This window comes from Eschrichtius robustus, chromosome 17, assembly GCF_028021215.1.
Source record: "Eschrichtius robustus isolate mEscRob2 chromosome 17, mEscRob2.pri, whole genome shotgun sequence".
Classification (NCBI taxonomy): domain Eukaryota; kingdom Metazoa; phylum Chordata; class Mammalia; order Artiodactyla; family Eschrichtiidae; genus Eschrichtius; species Eschrichtius robustus.
The window spans coordinates 86,797,590-86,812,796 of NC_090840.1; positions in this window are offsets into that span (position 1 = coordinate 86,797,590).

The window sequence follows — 15,207 nt, forward strand, 5'->3', positions numbered from 1 at the left end:
TAGGCGGACCCCGGAAGTCCCGCCTCGACTTCCGGCTCGCGGACCCGCCCAGCCCAGCCCAGTGTGGCCGCTCTAGGCCGCGGGAGGACGAGCGACTCTGTGGATCCATACTTGACCCCCGCGAGGTGCCAGGAGCCGCCGGGAGCCCCGCGATCAGAGTCGGTTCGTGCAACTAACCAGGTGGCAACTACCTAAAAAAAGACAAGCGATTATAAATGCAGGGAGAACCAGGGACTTAGATACACAGGTACCTAGAATCGGAACAGGTTTTGCTTGATAAAACCATGATGATGCACGTGGAAGAAACTGAATCCCTCAATCAGTAAATGATTCGACAGATAGATGGAAAAACTCAAATTCCTTAAGTAGATAATATACATTTCGTGGGACTGTCCATGGAACATTTACAAAAATTGATTATACAGTTAGACATAAAGAATACAAATATTTTAAAGTATGCATTTTAAACTACCAAAATCAGAATAGAAATACATAATAAAAAGTTGACTCCCAAAACTCTTTAACTATTGGAGTTTACGAAACACTGTCTACATAACCTTTGAATCAAAAATGATACTAGCAGGAAAATTACAGACTATTTATAAGGCAGTGAAAAGCAAAACACTTCATTCTCACACCTACGGAACCCAGTGTAAAGTGTAAAATATATAATATCCACTGAATATTTTCAGAGAAAAATATATATGACTATATCGCCTTAAATACTTTTTCTTTATGAAAGAAGACAAAAGCATTTATCCTTAAGAAGTTAGAAAAAGGAACATTTCTCCGAACCAGCAATAACCAATCAGATAATGTAACAAAAATGAAATGTCTTGGGACTTCCCTGGCGGTCCAGTGGTTAAGACTCCGTGCTCCCAATGCAGGGGGCCCGGCTTCGACCCCTGGTCAGGGAACTAGATCCCGCATGCCGCAACTAAAAAAAGATCCCGAGTGCCGCAACTAAGACCCGGTGCAGTCAAATAAACAAATATTTAAAAAAATGAAATATCTTCCACAATAGCAACAAAAACTATGAAATACTGGCGAATTAACAAAGAGCACTCAAGACACAACAAAGAGCTCAGGGTCAGACTTTGTACAGATGGAATTTAATAGATGGTAAAAGTGGCACCACCATAAATGGCAAAAGGATGGGTTGTTCAGCATAAGGTGTTGAGAAAATGACTTCATGCGATGGAGAAAAACAAAACCAGACCCCTATCTAACAACACAAACAGTGGTAGTCTCCTAAATGAACTAAAGACCTAAAAATGGACAGTAAAGAAATGAGGTTAGCAGAAAAATACACAGGAAATATTTTTGAGACCCTGGGATGGAAGGGATGCTCTGCTGATTAGCCGTCAGAGAAATGCAAATTAAACGACAATGAGATACTGCTTCACACTGCTGGGCTGGAAGAGCTAGGAGCCTAGGTAATGCCGGGGTTGGCACTTGAGGTTCAAATATTTTTCTCTCAAGTAAAGTCACAAGTTTGTATGGCAGGTTCCCCTATGCAGTGATCAGGGACCGGGGTTCCTTGGCTGAGGATTTTCCGCTTGCTGACTTGGAGGGGAAGAGGAGAACAGATAATAGGGATAAGGAGCTGCTTCTCCCAGTCTTCCCACGTGGTCACCTGCTGCAACAGGATGCAGCCCTTGCCAAGAGGACAACCCAAGTCCCATCCAGTCCCTGATGCAGCTCAGGTGAGTCCCTCTGTACAAGGTGCAGCCTCTCCACCAGGTCCTATAACTAAAGGGCAAGTTGCCTGCCCCCTGACACCCAAGTTGCAGTGTGGAGAAAGAGGAGGATGGGAAACACAGCAGTGTCCAAACTATACTGACTGGCTCCGAGGAAAAGTCTGATGTGGGGTTGCTGTGCACACTGTGTAGATATTTTATTTTTTAATATTTATTTATTTATTTTTAAAATTCTTCTGGCCACGCTGTGGCATGTGGGATCTTATTCCCCAACCAGGGATTGACCCCGCACCCCCTGCATTGGAATCGCGGAGTCTTAACCACTGGACTGCCAGGGAAGTCCCTGTAGATATATATATATATATATTTTTTTTTTTTTAAAAATAAATTTATTTATCTTATTTACTTACTTTTGTCTGCATTGGGTGTGCGTTGCTGTGCGCGGGCTTTCTCTAGTTGTGGCGAGCGGGGGCTACTCTTAGTTGTGGTGCTCGGGCTTCTCATTGCGGTGGCTTCTCTTGTGGAACAAGGGCTCTAGGCACACAGGCTTCAGTAGTTTTGGCACATGGGCTGAGTAGTTGGGGTTTGCGGGCTCTAGAGCACAGGCTCAGTAGTTGTGGCACACGGGCTTAGTTGCTCCGTGGCATGTGGGCTCTTCCCAGACAAGGGCTCGAACCCATGTCCCCTGCATTGGCAGGCAGATTCTTAACCACTGCACCGCCAGGGAAGTCCCTGGTACATATTTTAAATGCAATGATTTCACACGTGTAAGTGACTTTAGCCATCATCTCTGTGCGGGGTGTGCAGAGTACCCTGTGGGCAACTCCACATGAGTGCTGGAGCCCCTCTCCCTGGCAGGGAGGAGCTCCAGGACAGCACCCGGTACCCAGACTCAGCTCCAGGAGGAGCTCTATGGGCCCTGGGCCTCATCAGGTCTGACTTGGCCCTCCGGGGGCCTTCCTTGTCCATGACCCATCCTCTTGCCCACCTGAGGAGGGAGGTGATAGGCTGCCCTGGCTGGGACTGTCCAGATTTACAGGGGCCTCCTCATTGACAGTTGGAAGCCTGGGTCAGCTTCTTGTCTGCATACTTCCATTTAGTTCCACATGCAAAGGCCCCATCTAGTCACGGGTTAAAGCCCGAGGTCCCTTGTCTTTTATTTATTGCCCTCTATATGCTTGCCCTCCTCCTCTCTCTCTCCAGCTCAAGGTACCTTGAGGCCACCTGCAATGCCAGGCCTGCTTACCAGACTTGGTCAGCACAAATCACAGGCCATAGGCAGAGGGAAACTCCCCTTGTCCATCTCTGCTCTCCTCCACCTGTGCCTCCATCTGCCTTCCTGCAGCCTGGGCATCTCTAGGAGGGCTCTGTTGAAAGTGGCAAGAAGTAACCAACCCTTGCCAACATTCCAAACAATTCTGAACCAATTTCTCTAGGGTTATAGTTTTAGTCACACGTTGTCTACTTCTAATACATCATAAGCAAGGGTCATACCAAATACCTTTCCATGCATAGCAAGGGTCACCAGCTTTCCACCTGTAACACCTCTGCCCTCACTGCCTGATCATTAAGCCAACTGCACAAGTAGTAGGTTCTGTTTCAGCACCTACCTACTGCCAGGTATCAAGTACTGGATTAGTTAGAATAAAGCTCAGCTGATGTAAAGAGGCTCAAAACTAACATTGGCTTCAGTGAGGCAGAGGGCTCCTGTCTCCTGTGATAGACCGCATGGCTGTGGTGGCCGTCCTCATGAAGATGGAGGGGCACAGGCCCCTTCTACCCGAGGGCTCCACCCTGCCCAGAGCTCAGTCACCACTTCAGCCAGTGGGAACAGGACAAGGTGACACCTTGAAGACGCACGTATCCCTTCTGCCTGTGACCCACATGCCACATCTCACAGCGTCGCAACTTGGAAACATCACCTTTGCTTGGATGGGCAAGTGTCAGGTAAAATTTCATGCCTGAAAAGGACAGGGAGAGTGCAGAGACAGTCAGGAAGAACCAGCAGGCTCTGCATGTCCACCACAGGGGAAAATAACACAGTCAACACAAAACCAGGCAGCAACATCAGAAAACTAAGGAGGAAAACACTGATAGATGTCCAAGACAAAAACCCACCATAATGTGCCCAGTGAAAAGCACGTTTGAATAGAATATGGTTGATCATTGGTTCCCAGGCTCTGCCCAAACCCCTTCTCCAGTGGGCCTCAGGTTCTGGTCAGGGGTGGGGTGTAAGCTGGTGGTTAGAAAGTCACCACCTTAGGAGCACTGGCTGTCCCTCTCAGTGTCAGCACATCTACCTTTGTTTTTCTGTGACAGTTCAGATTGGTTGAATAGTAGTGTTTTTCATCAACCTTGCAAAAAAATCATTTAATTCTAGACTAATTCATGAGATGGTGGTGTTTTTACTGTAATACATAATAGACCACTAAGAAATGTATTGAGAAGAAGTTATTTAATAAATTTAGAAGGAAAAGAAAGGGGGAAAAAACTGAAAATAAGAATGGGCCATAAAAACTACCCAAAATTGCTTTTCACAAGACAAACTATATAGTGAAGCCTGAAAATTTCTGTTAAATGGTTGATTGCTAAAAAACAAAAACAAAACATGAAACTAGATAAAAGCATAAAATGAAGAAATCAAAACTAGTTGTTATGGACTGAATGTTTGTGTCCTCCTTACATTCATATGTTGAAGCCTAACTTCCCAAAGTGATGGTATCTGGAGGAGGGACCTCTGGGAGGTAATTAGGTTTAGATGAGGTCATGTGGGCGGGGCCATTGACAAAACTAGTGTCCTTATAAGAAGAGGAAGAGACCAGAGTATGTGAGCTCGAGGGTGCTCTCTGGCCTGTTCCCCCCCCACCTTCCCAACCCCCACCCCATGTGAAGACAGTAAGGTGTCAGATTGCAAACCAGGAAAAGAGCCCTCACCAGGGAACTGAATTGCCCACCACCTTAATCTTGGACTTCCCAGTCAAAAATTCCTATTTTTTAAGCCAACTAGTCAATAGTGTCATGATACGATAGCCCAAGCTGACTCATAAAGATTTTTGTGCCGAGGAGTGCTGAGTAACAAATGTCTAAAAATGTGGAAGTGGCCTTGGAACTGGGTGGTGGGTCAAGGCTGGGAGTCCTGAGGTGCAAGCAAGGAATGTGGATGTAAACGGCAGCTCTGGGGAGAACACAGAAAGAAAAGAGGAGAGCTGTAGAGAGAGGTCCCGTCTTCTTGGAGAATACATAAGTAATCATGTATAGAATGTCGGTAGAAATATGGACAGTAGAGGCCATTCTGGTGCGGCTTCAACTGAAATTTGAAATTTGGAAATTTGAAGAGAGGTGACCATGGTTATAAAGTGGCAAAGAACTTGGCTGAATTGTGTTTGTGGGACGTAGAACTTGAGCAATAAAACTGGATTTTTAGCCGAGGAGATTTTATTTTTAATACTTATTTATTTGGCTGCACTGGGTCTTAGTTGCGGCACACGGGATCTTTAGTAGCGGCATGTGGGCTCTTAGATGTGGCATGTGGGATCTAGTTCCCTGACCAGGGATCAAACCTGGGCCCCCTGCTTTGGGAGTGTGGAGTCTTAACCACTGGACCACCAGGGAAGTCCCTAGCTGAGATGATTTCTAAGCAAAGTGTTGAAGGAGTGACTCTTAGAGTAAAATGTGAGAGGACTGAAGTGAATTGAAGAGGCATTGTTAAGCAAAAAGGAACTAGAATGTAAAGATTTGGAAAATTCTCAGCCTGTCCATATTGCAAAAAATGAGAAAGTACGTTTGGAAGAGGACACCACGGATGTGGCTAGGTTATTACTCAGTAAAGAGATTATGGGATTATATGAGCAGAAACACTCCTGAGCTCCCGCAGGGCTGAACCATAGAGCTATTTGGCTATGACGTGCACTTTTCTGCAAGACATGGGAGGAATGGTCATAAAGGCGATTCAGGTATCATCAGGGCCACCTTCTCGGTTTCAAAGGGGGAGCCCATCACCACGGTTCCAACAGGCCAAATAGAGGCCAACTGATGCCTTGGGGGTGTTCTCTGGAGCTTTCATGATGCGACCCCGGGGGGTCACTGCTCACTCCCCATGGCTCCATTCTGCGGAGGCCCCTCACTGCTTTAACACCGCAGAGTTGGCTCCCTCACTGTGCCAGCAGCAGCTCCACTGCTCCTCTCCAGGGGACCCCATTCTACACCTGGGGCCTCAAGTGTTCCCAGTGGCCAACACCATGCTCTCTTCAAGCAGCCCCACATTTTGAGGACTAGACTCCGGCTCCCCAGCAGCCCTCCTGTGCCCGCCCCAAAGCCTCACTGCAGGTGCATGCACTGTCTCTCTCAGACCTTGGGGCCCGTGCTTCATGCCCTCGTGCAGACTCCCCTCAGCTCACTGCCCTCCACGCCCTTCCTGCTGCCCTTACCCAGCCTCACTGCTAGACTGGCCCTGGCTCTTTCGGTTCGGGATGTCACAGAAGACTGTCTGCACTTGCCGCCCACACGTGTGCATGCCTGACACAGCCTGGCTCCGGCCCCTCTCCCACCTCCACCAGGGCTTTACGGGGCAAGAACCTGGAGGTGTGAGAATGAACGTGTGGGTTGAACGGAAGCTCCGTGAGGCTCCTGGCTTCCACGTTGATTCTCTGCTGCTTCCTGGGTCTCAGGGCTGCCATAGCCTGGTTCTCTAGTTTTTCTCACAATAAATGCCATGCGGACGACCAGCAGGTCTGCTGCCTCAGGGAGGATCTGCTAGAGGTGGGTTCTGGGCAAGCCTGCACTCCCTCCCACTGCCCTGTTCTCCCTTAGCTGCCGGGACCTAGGGGAGCTGTCAGTCCTTGGAGCCTGGGTGCACTAGATCAAAGCCTGTGATCCCCAACTCAGAAATCTGATCCCCTAACTTCTTCCCAAGGGTGTGGAGTTGGAAGTAAGAGGTGGGGAATGAGTGACTTGAGATTTCTCCATGGTTGGCCAGTGTTTGAAACATGCAGTGACCACTGGTCTACATGAAATGCTTAGGATATGGAAGCAAATAAAGACCAGTCCCCACCCTCAAGCAGGCCCCACAGTGTTGAGGGGAAAACAACTGTGCCCATCCCAGGGCACCCAGCCTGCAGAGCTTGGGGACCTGGGCCCTGCAGCTACTTGCTGTATTCTTTTGAGATGAGAGCTTCCCGAGGTGTTCCTTCGGCCGTAGTAGATGGAAAGGATACCTTACTTCTGTTCCATGCCCAGCTATTCTACTCCCTTCCTCCGTTTTTCTTCATAGAAAACCAGAATGTTGGAGCATTCACCACCATCCACTTATCTGTTCACCATCTTTCTCCCATGCTAGAATGTATGCTCTATGAGGGCAGGGATTTTTTTTCATTCATGGCTCTGTCCCCAGCATCTAGAACCATACTCACAATAGGTACTAATTTATATATGTTTGTGATTACATGAACCCATGAATCAACGATACTAGTTCTGTTAAGGTAAGAGGGTGCTCTTTGGGGAAAAATCATGCCACAACGTTCCATGGGTTATCACACATAAATCTCTCTGTAATACGCGTTGCCCCACCCCCCCACCCCCTTTTCTTTTTTACAAATGAGAAAACAGGCCAGTGAGGTAAAGGCAGGATTATTACCCAGGCTGTCCCTCTCCAAAGTGATACGCTATGCTCTTTCTACCGTTCTTGCTGCTCTGACAAGGGTGGCAGGGAAGAGATCTGGCCTTTGCTGTGCCCCTGCTGTGTTCTGAGCAGCACACTGGTTACTCTGTAAACTTGGTTCTACCTAATCCCCTAATACTCCTTCAGAGATTGGTATTTTTACCCCCATTTTGCAGACAAGCACAGTCTGAGAGGTTAGGTTGCTCAGAGTAATCCAGTATACAAGGGGGGAGCTGGACCCACCTCCTGTCCTGTCTAATCCAAATATTCCTATCATAACAGCCCTTGCTCTGTGAGCCACAGAACTCACGTGAGGATTCTGACATGGGCAGTGTGTGTACCCCTCTTATGTATTCTTGATCTGGGTAAATACCATGGGGTGATTTTTGGGTCCCTCCGATCCTACCATGAGATGGTCCTGAGCTAAAACTTCATTTGCCCATTGACCCCCTAAGCTCCTACACTGGCTGCTGAACAAGATTTTGAATTAACATCAATTCAGAGCCAGAGTCCAGTAACCCCTGCCATAGCCCAATCAACCTCAGACCACTTATACTCTGACAAAGTCAGGGTTATAGATCCATTACAGTGAGGGCAACAAACACATGAACGGCAAGTGTCTCACCAAAGAAAGGAAAACAGAGTTGTTACAGAACTTGGGGAGGGGTGGAGTTTAGGTGAAATCTAAGCGGAGCAGTGTCTTGATGGGCAGGCAAGGCAGGGCTGACTCATCGTGGGTCATCCTGAGGTCTGGACTGTGAAATGGACTTAAGCTCCTGTTTCCTTGGAAACCACAAAATTAAGATAGATGTGGAACGTGGTGTCCAAAACTCCTTATCTGATTCCAGCTGTAAATCAAGGCTGTTCCTCTGCGTCAGTGACTTAGATCCACCAAGAGTGGGGTGTTTCATTCTTGATGTCGTTTCCAACACTTTCTGATGTTATAAAGTTTCTCCACGAGCAAGAAAGCAGAGGTATAATGTTACATCTTGTAGCTGCACATCTCTTTGGGAGAAATATTGTTTCCTATTAACTCTAAAGCTGGTTTTTTATCTGTGTCTGTTATTCTAGCCTGATGAACAGTTTACCAGATTTTTTCTTTCTGAGTCCGAGCTAATTTTCACTTTCACATCCTTGAAAAGTGTGGGTATTTCCTGTTCTCTAATGTACAGTTACCCCATCAAATGGCCACATTCCCTTTGGGGGAGAGAATAAAACATAGTATAAATTTTGGGGAGCGTATCAGGGTCTTTCCCCAAGGGAAAGCTTGCCTCTTCTTTTTTCATGAGGTTCAGGTGTCTTTTCACCAGATTTAATGTTTTTTTCACTAGTATTGATATAACCTTTAGTAGGCTGCCTACCTATTTCAGTCACCATCACCATTATCCAGGGCCAAAACATGTGGTCAAACAATTCTATGACTACTCTGGCCCTGGGCCTGTTACAGTGACATGACTGCCCTGTCTTTGAAAGGGTTACATGCTACTGTCTGCTGTTTGACCACCCCCACTGAGCATGGAAAACATTTTCATGACAGCCCCTCTTACCATTATTCCCAGCCTACAGAAAATAGCCACTGTAGTCTTTCATGGATGGTGGCACCCCCCTCATCAACACATTTCTCAAAGCCTGGGTGAAAGAAGTGTCTCTAGACTCTCCTGGAGGACACAGGCAGGGGTGGGTGGGCAGGTCCCACAGCATCCACTCCAGCATTCCCATCGCCCAAGCCTCTGACTGTCCTGCACTGTGAATTCAGGCAGATCTGACATGCCAGCCTCATCAACGCAGGCCACACCGCATACAGACTTCCATCAGCCAGTCACTGCTGAGACAGCTCCCTGAATGTGCCATCTGCCGTGTAACAAATTCAGTACATTCTCTCCTCTAACAGCCCTAGAATCTATTCCCATTTACATTACCCAGGTTTCTGTTGATAGTAAACTGACAAAGTCTTGCCATCCTTTGCTATGAGGCATTCTCTCTCAGGTCAAACTGCACTCATCCCCTGGGTACGCTGGGGTTCAGCTGCTAGAAGCAATCAAAGTTGGTGTGTATTTAGGAAAACCCACATTCCACTGCAAGATGACAGCTCAAGAATGTTGAGGCAGGTAGCTGAGGGTAATTCATTCTGACAAAGTTTTCCATTGCATGTATGAATAAAACCTTTTGTCTTCTCTCCACCTACATTAGATTGTTATCAGGTATTGCTATTACAAACACGGCTGCTATGAACATTTTGGGACACATCTCCTGGTTTTCATGCAAGTCTCTGCTGTGTGTATGTGTAGGAGTGGAATTGGGTTGTGGGCTATTTGCATCTTTGTTAACAGTGCCAAAGTATTTTCCAGTGTGTTGTTCCAACTTCATTCCTATCAACAGTATGTGAGAGTAACTGTTGCTCTACATTTTTTGCAACACTTGTCGTCATCAAACTTTTAATTTTTGCTACTCTGGTGAGTGTAACACGGCATCCCATAGTGATATCATTTTGCACGCCCGCGATTACTAATGAGCTTTGCCCATCTTTTCATACAGGTCAGTTGTGGGAATACCTCGAGCAGTGGAGAAGCTTTAGCAGGTTTTGTAGCAGAGGCTGGTGGCGGAGGCAGGAAATCCTGAAGGCTGGACACAGGGGTGGATGCTAGACCACGTGGTGCAGCCCCCATGCTAGGGACAGGGCATCTGCCAGCACTTCTGCCCATTGCTGAAGGAACGTCTCCAGGAGTCAGGCCTGGAACACAACTGCAGAATCCTAGCTCTTCTGTAGAGCTCACAGACTCAGGAGCAACTGAGACGCCCCCCACCCCAAGCCCACATTTTAGGGAGTTGGAACCTCAGTCCAGATGCCCTTGTGTCAGCATCTTTGTGCACCATCCCAGACCTCCCCCCCTCCCCCCACCCCCTGCGCTCACTCTAACCCTCTGTCCAGACCAGGCCACACCTGGCACGATGCTCCAACACCTGGAGACGTGGCCAAGCCCAAGGCCGATGCTGCTAGGACTATCTGGGTCCCCAGAGCAGGTTGCTAAGGTGGGGGCAGGACTCGCCCAGGCCAATTCTGGTGCCTATTTCTCCCGTAGAGCCTGGTGCTGGTTGGGGGCTCATAAGTTCTGCTAAGAGCAGTAGGTTCCTTTCCAGCCCCTTTCCCATTCACAAGGCCCTCCTGTCCTCCAGCTATCCCTTCCTGGGTCGCTACCTACATGACCTTCTAATGCCCCCATGCCCTATTCAAGGATCTGCTCTTGTCCACTCAACAAATACAGTAGCCCCAGCAGCCATCCTGCCCCTCTGGACACAGCCAACTGGACAGGTGTTGACATCCAACCCAGGTGGGCCAGAGTCCATTCCCCAAACTCTGCATCCATGGCCACATTCATTGGAGTCTCACAGGTTTATGGGTACATGAATGGACACCAGACCAGAGACTGGCCAGCATCCTCTCCTTAGAATATGAATTAAAATACTAAGTTCCCAGCCTCATTCTGGCAGGTCTCTTGGAAGAAGCAGATGTGAACCCAGTAACTGTGGTGGCAGCCAGTTTTTCAGCCCAGTGCATTATTAAACTGAGAAGGCAGGTCTGCAGGGAAACTAGGATACAATCCAGGGGTGGGAAATCCAGAAACCTTTCCAGTTCCTGACTCCAGCTGTTTCCTTACCTGGGGTCCCATAAGACATCCCTGGATCCTGACAGATGGTGCTCCCTTCTTTGCTCGGGTTATCTTAAGTAGGTGTCTGTTACTTATAACTAGGAGCCCTAGTGCACACAACTAACCCCTCCAACTTCCATCCTGCAGTTTTCTTCTGGTCCCATCTTCAGATACACAGAAGATGCTGCACGTATGCAGCGTTAAAGTGAAAAAATCCCAGTGCAGTCCTGCTGCCTGGAAACTCAGGTCCTCAGACTCAAGGCAGCAGCTTGAGTCACTTGCCACCCACTCTTGCATGAACATAAGCAATAATGGAATCCACCCGCTACCTTTCAATGCTTGTGAATAAACGCATGAAACTCAAGTAAACCCTAGAATTGGTGGGGAAAGAAGACATGTCAACTACACATGGTAAACCAGTAGGATTGGCAGGGGAACACACAACACATTAACAGGCACTTAAGGGCAGACCATCTTTTTCAGCAGAAAGAGCAGATCTTGGTCCCCTTATGATTCACATCTTCAGTTGTGGTTCAAGAGCTAGTGGTGGAGGTCAAGGACATGGGTCATCCTCAGGAGTCCACCACACCAAGGAATCAGTGGAAATGCCGTAAGACAGGCAGACACAGGAAAAGTGAAGGGCTCCTGTGACCCTTCAGCACCTGCCCCCACTGTCTGGGGTGTCCTTTCTCCTGACAGCAAAGGCCGCCCGAAGTCTCTGGGAATTCTACATAATAATCCCATGTTCTGGCAATAGGCAGACACCAGAACTAACAAAACAACTCTGGATTTACAAATACGACACTCCTGACACCCCCACAGGGAGCAGGTCCTGGTTGGGCCCCATGACCCACACCCTCATGGTGACGGCTGTCTGCCAGGAAGGCTGAGTCCTTGGGCAGCTCCTGCAGCACAAGCTTGAAGGTAGGGGCCCTTCTCAACACCCCCACACCATCCCCACCTGCTGCCAATGTCCGGCCCCCAAGTCCAGTCAGGCTACAAAAGTGTTTCGTGGGGAGCAGACCATCCAAACTGCAACCAACTCTACTAGTTCAACGAGTAGTAAACAATGTCTTCCTCCAAGTACTAACTGCCCTGAGTTCCTTCCAGTCATAATCCCACACAGCCTGTGGCAAGAACTACCAATACATGGAGATCTAAGGCAGGAGACTTCACCCACCTGCTGGGCAGCAGGCAGGTGAGAGAGAACACCTGTCACCTCACCAGAACAGCGGCTCCAGGGGGACCTGAAAATATCCTTATTCTTCCCCGTGTGAGGGTATCGAGCCCGACCAAATAGAGCAGCAGGAATAGGGGCATCTTCGGGATGAGTACTAGACAGATGGTACGATGTCTGCTGACCAGAGCTCAACCTCCTGCATGTCAAAACTGTCCTGGCCACTGTCCATCTCCCTGTTTCTAGTACCTTTCAGGTGATGAGAGCCTGGGCCACAGTGGGGATTTTGGAAGGTTGTACATCTGCTGGCATTGGCATAAAACTCCTTTAGAAACAGCTTCTTCGCATCAACTGGGGAAACCGAAATGCCCTTCTCAACCGCAGGTAATCGACTGGGTTTAGACGCCAGGCGGCACCAGGTGGATGGGCGCCCTGTGCTCCTCACCATGCAGCACAGAGAGGCTTCGAACCGTCAGGAGACAAGTCTGGCTCCAACCAACACTAATGCCATCACCAAGCTAGGTAAGACTGGCTAACAGGGATATTTATGACTGAAATGGACAACATTAGCTATGTAAATAAACTTCAGTACAATTTGGGTAAAACATTTAACTGAAAACTAAAACATAATCCAAATTCACTGCAGGAATTACTCATAAAGACGTTTTAGCCACACAACCTAAAACAGAGAATTAGAATCAAAGCTGAGGTTCTCAATTAAGTAAACTGTCCACCGTATGTAAAGATGAATGTATAAAGAAAAAAACCCCACATATTTCCTCCCGATTTGGCATTCTAATTATATGGCCTCGAGGAAGACACTGTCACAGCTTCCGAGTCCTTTTGTCTCTTGAAAGGATGCCAAGGAGATCCTTGGAGCAAGAACAGGGAATTTCTTTTTCTTCCTTCCCAGAAGTTCTTTCTCTACAAGCAGAAGTTGTAACTGGATAAAAAGCTCCAAGGCCCTATCTCAGACTGAAGCCAGGAGAGCCATGGGAGGAGCTTCTGACACAGCTCAGGAGATTAAGGTGTCCAGTCACCTCAGGAAAAGACAGACATGCCCTCTCTTTTTGGAACACGGCGATCGGGCAATGATTAGTAAAGTCACAAGCCAGAGGCTCCCAACTTTGGACCATTTTCCCGTTTTCCTTCATTGATAACACATCTAGAAGACCTATCCACCAAACCACATTAAGTGAAACATACAACTTCAATGGGCCAGAATTAGTCAGATGGGTCAGCCTCAGGACTGCAAGCTCCCTGCCTGGGGTGCCCGGGGGTGCAGCGGGTGTGGGCCTGGGGCAGGCGCCCAGTGGGGGATCCACGACTGTAGGCGGCAGAGCCATGTGGTACCAGAGCGGCCCCCAAGCAGCCTCTCTGTGCCTCAGTCTCATTGTGAAACAGGGTTAATAAAAGTACCTACTTCACTGAGGCGATGTGAGGATTAAATGAGAAAACCCAGGAGAAGCATTCATCACAGTGCCTCGCACATACTAAGGTAAAAAGGTAAAGGTTTGATGACTCAATCAGAATTTTTGTTTAGCACGTGATAACCATTATTATCACAGTGTATTAATTCCAGTTTTAAAAAATGTCAAAGCTATTTGTGGTGAAGTGTGCTTAGGAGAAGTATCATTAAGAGGCAGATTTTTCAAACAGCTCCTCAAAATTCTAAAACGAGTAAAGACTAATGCTACTGCTATATAGACAAGAGCCTGGAAAATAAGGCCTGAGCCATAGGTCAAGTCAACATAAGGAGAAAAGGTCAGTTAACTTCTAAGAGAAAGTTTCTTTAATAAAGCAGGAAAATAGGAATAAACTTATTACTGAAAAGGATACTATAAAGGAATAGAATGTCCAGCTATTAAGCAATTCACTGCTCCGCTTTCACTCCATTCTTACCCTGCCTTATTCATAAAGCGCCATGCCACTATAGCCCATCCCAGATCCTGTTAGTCCCTTCTCAAGGGTTCACACACGGTACCAGCTTCTCATCAGACTCTCAACAGCCACTTTCAATTGCCAGATTTGTTTCTAGAACTGTCTCTCACAGACTCCTTCTGCTGAATCTCTCATATTTATAACCCTTTTTCAGCCCATTTTGATGCTAATCTTTCCTCCACAAAAACAGAAGGAAGTGCCATAGAAACTTCTGGAGAATGGGGTTCTGAGGACACTGGAGTGAACCACACGTGATGAACCAGGGGCAGCCACTCTGAAGACTGTGCTCAGGAAATCAGCTCCCAGGATGTTTAGCATCACCTCAAGGCATCAGGTGGGAGGACCACGGGCACTGAGACACCACTGACTAATACAGCTCCTGGGAGGGACAAAAGCATGTTTACAGCATGCAGACAGGGGTCCAAGGCTGACAAACAGCCTGCGCGATAACCTACCCACGAAAAGGTGCTTAATGCCGTGTCCCTGCCTCACCTGGAGTCCTGTCCTCTGGCAGCAGGAGGACCTGCCCTTCTCACCAGAGTCTGCTCAGTGCGAGGCCGCCCAGTGAAAGGCAACAGCTCCAACCACTCACCTCCTCTCCCTCAGAAGTGGATCCAGAATATACCAACAGAATCTGTAAGCTGCGTCCTGGGTCCCAAGCCAGCCTGTGTCTACTTTATGCCTATTCCACCCCTCCAATTCATGGGGTTTTTTGTTTTCAAATTACCCTGTAGGAAACCCCAGTTTACATGAGTCACTTGACTTCCTAGCACGATCTCAACAGTTTGAATCTACACACAAGCCTCACCTCATTCCATAACAAACTCTGCTTATACTCATATGCCTTCTTACCTCTGTGGATTACCGGATCCTGAGAAGGGACAACCCCTTTGAAATTAAAGGTATCATCTCCCTCACAATAGAACAAAAACATTTTGAAAAGGCCCTACAAACAAACAAATAAGAAAACCCCAACCCAGTTCCATCACACTCCTAAGTCCAAGGATCCCAGCTACTTTTCCTGAAGCTGAAATAGATGATGAAGAGGAAAGAAAAGAAAGGCAGGGGCCAAAGGAAACACCTAAC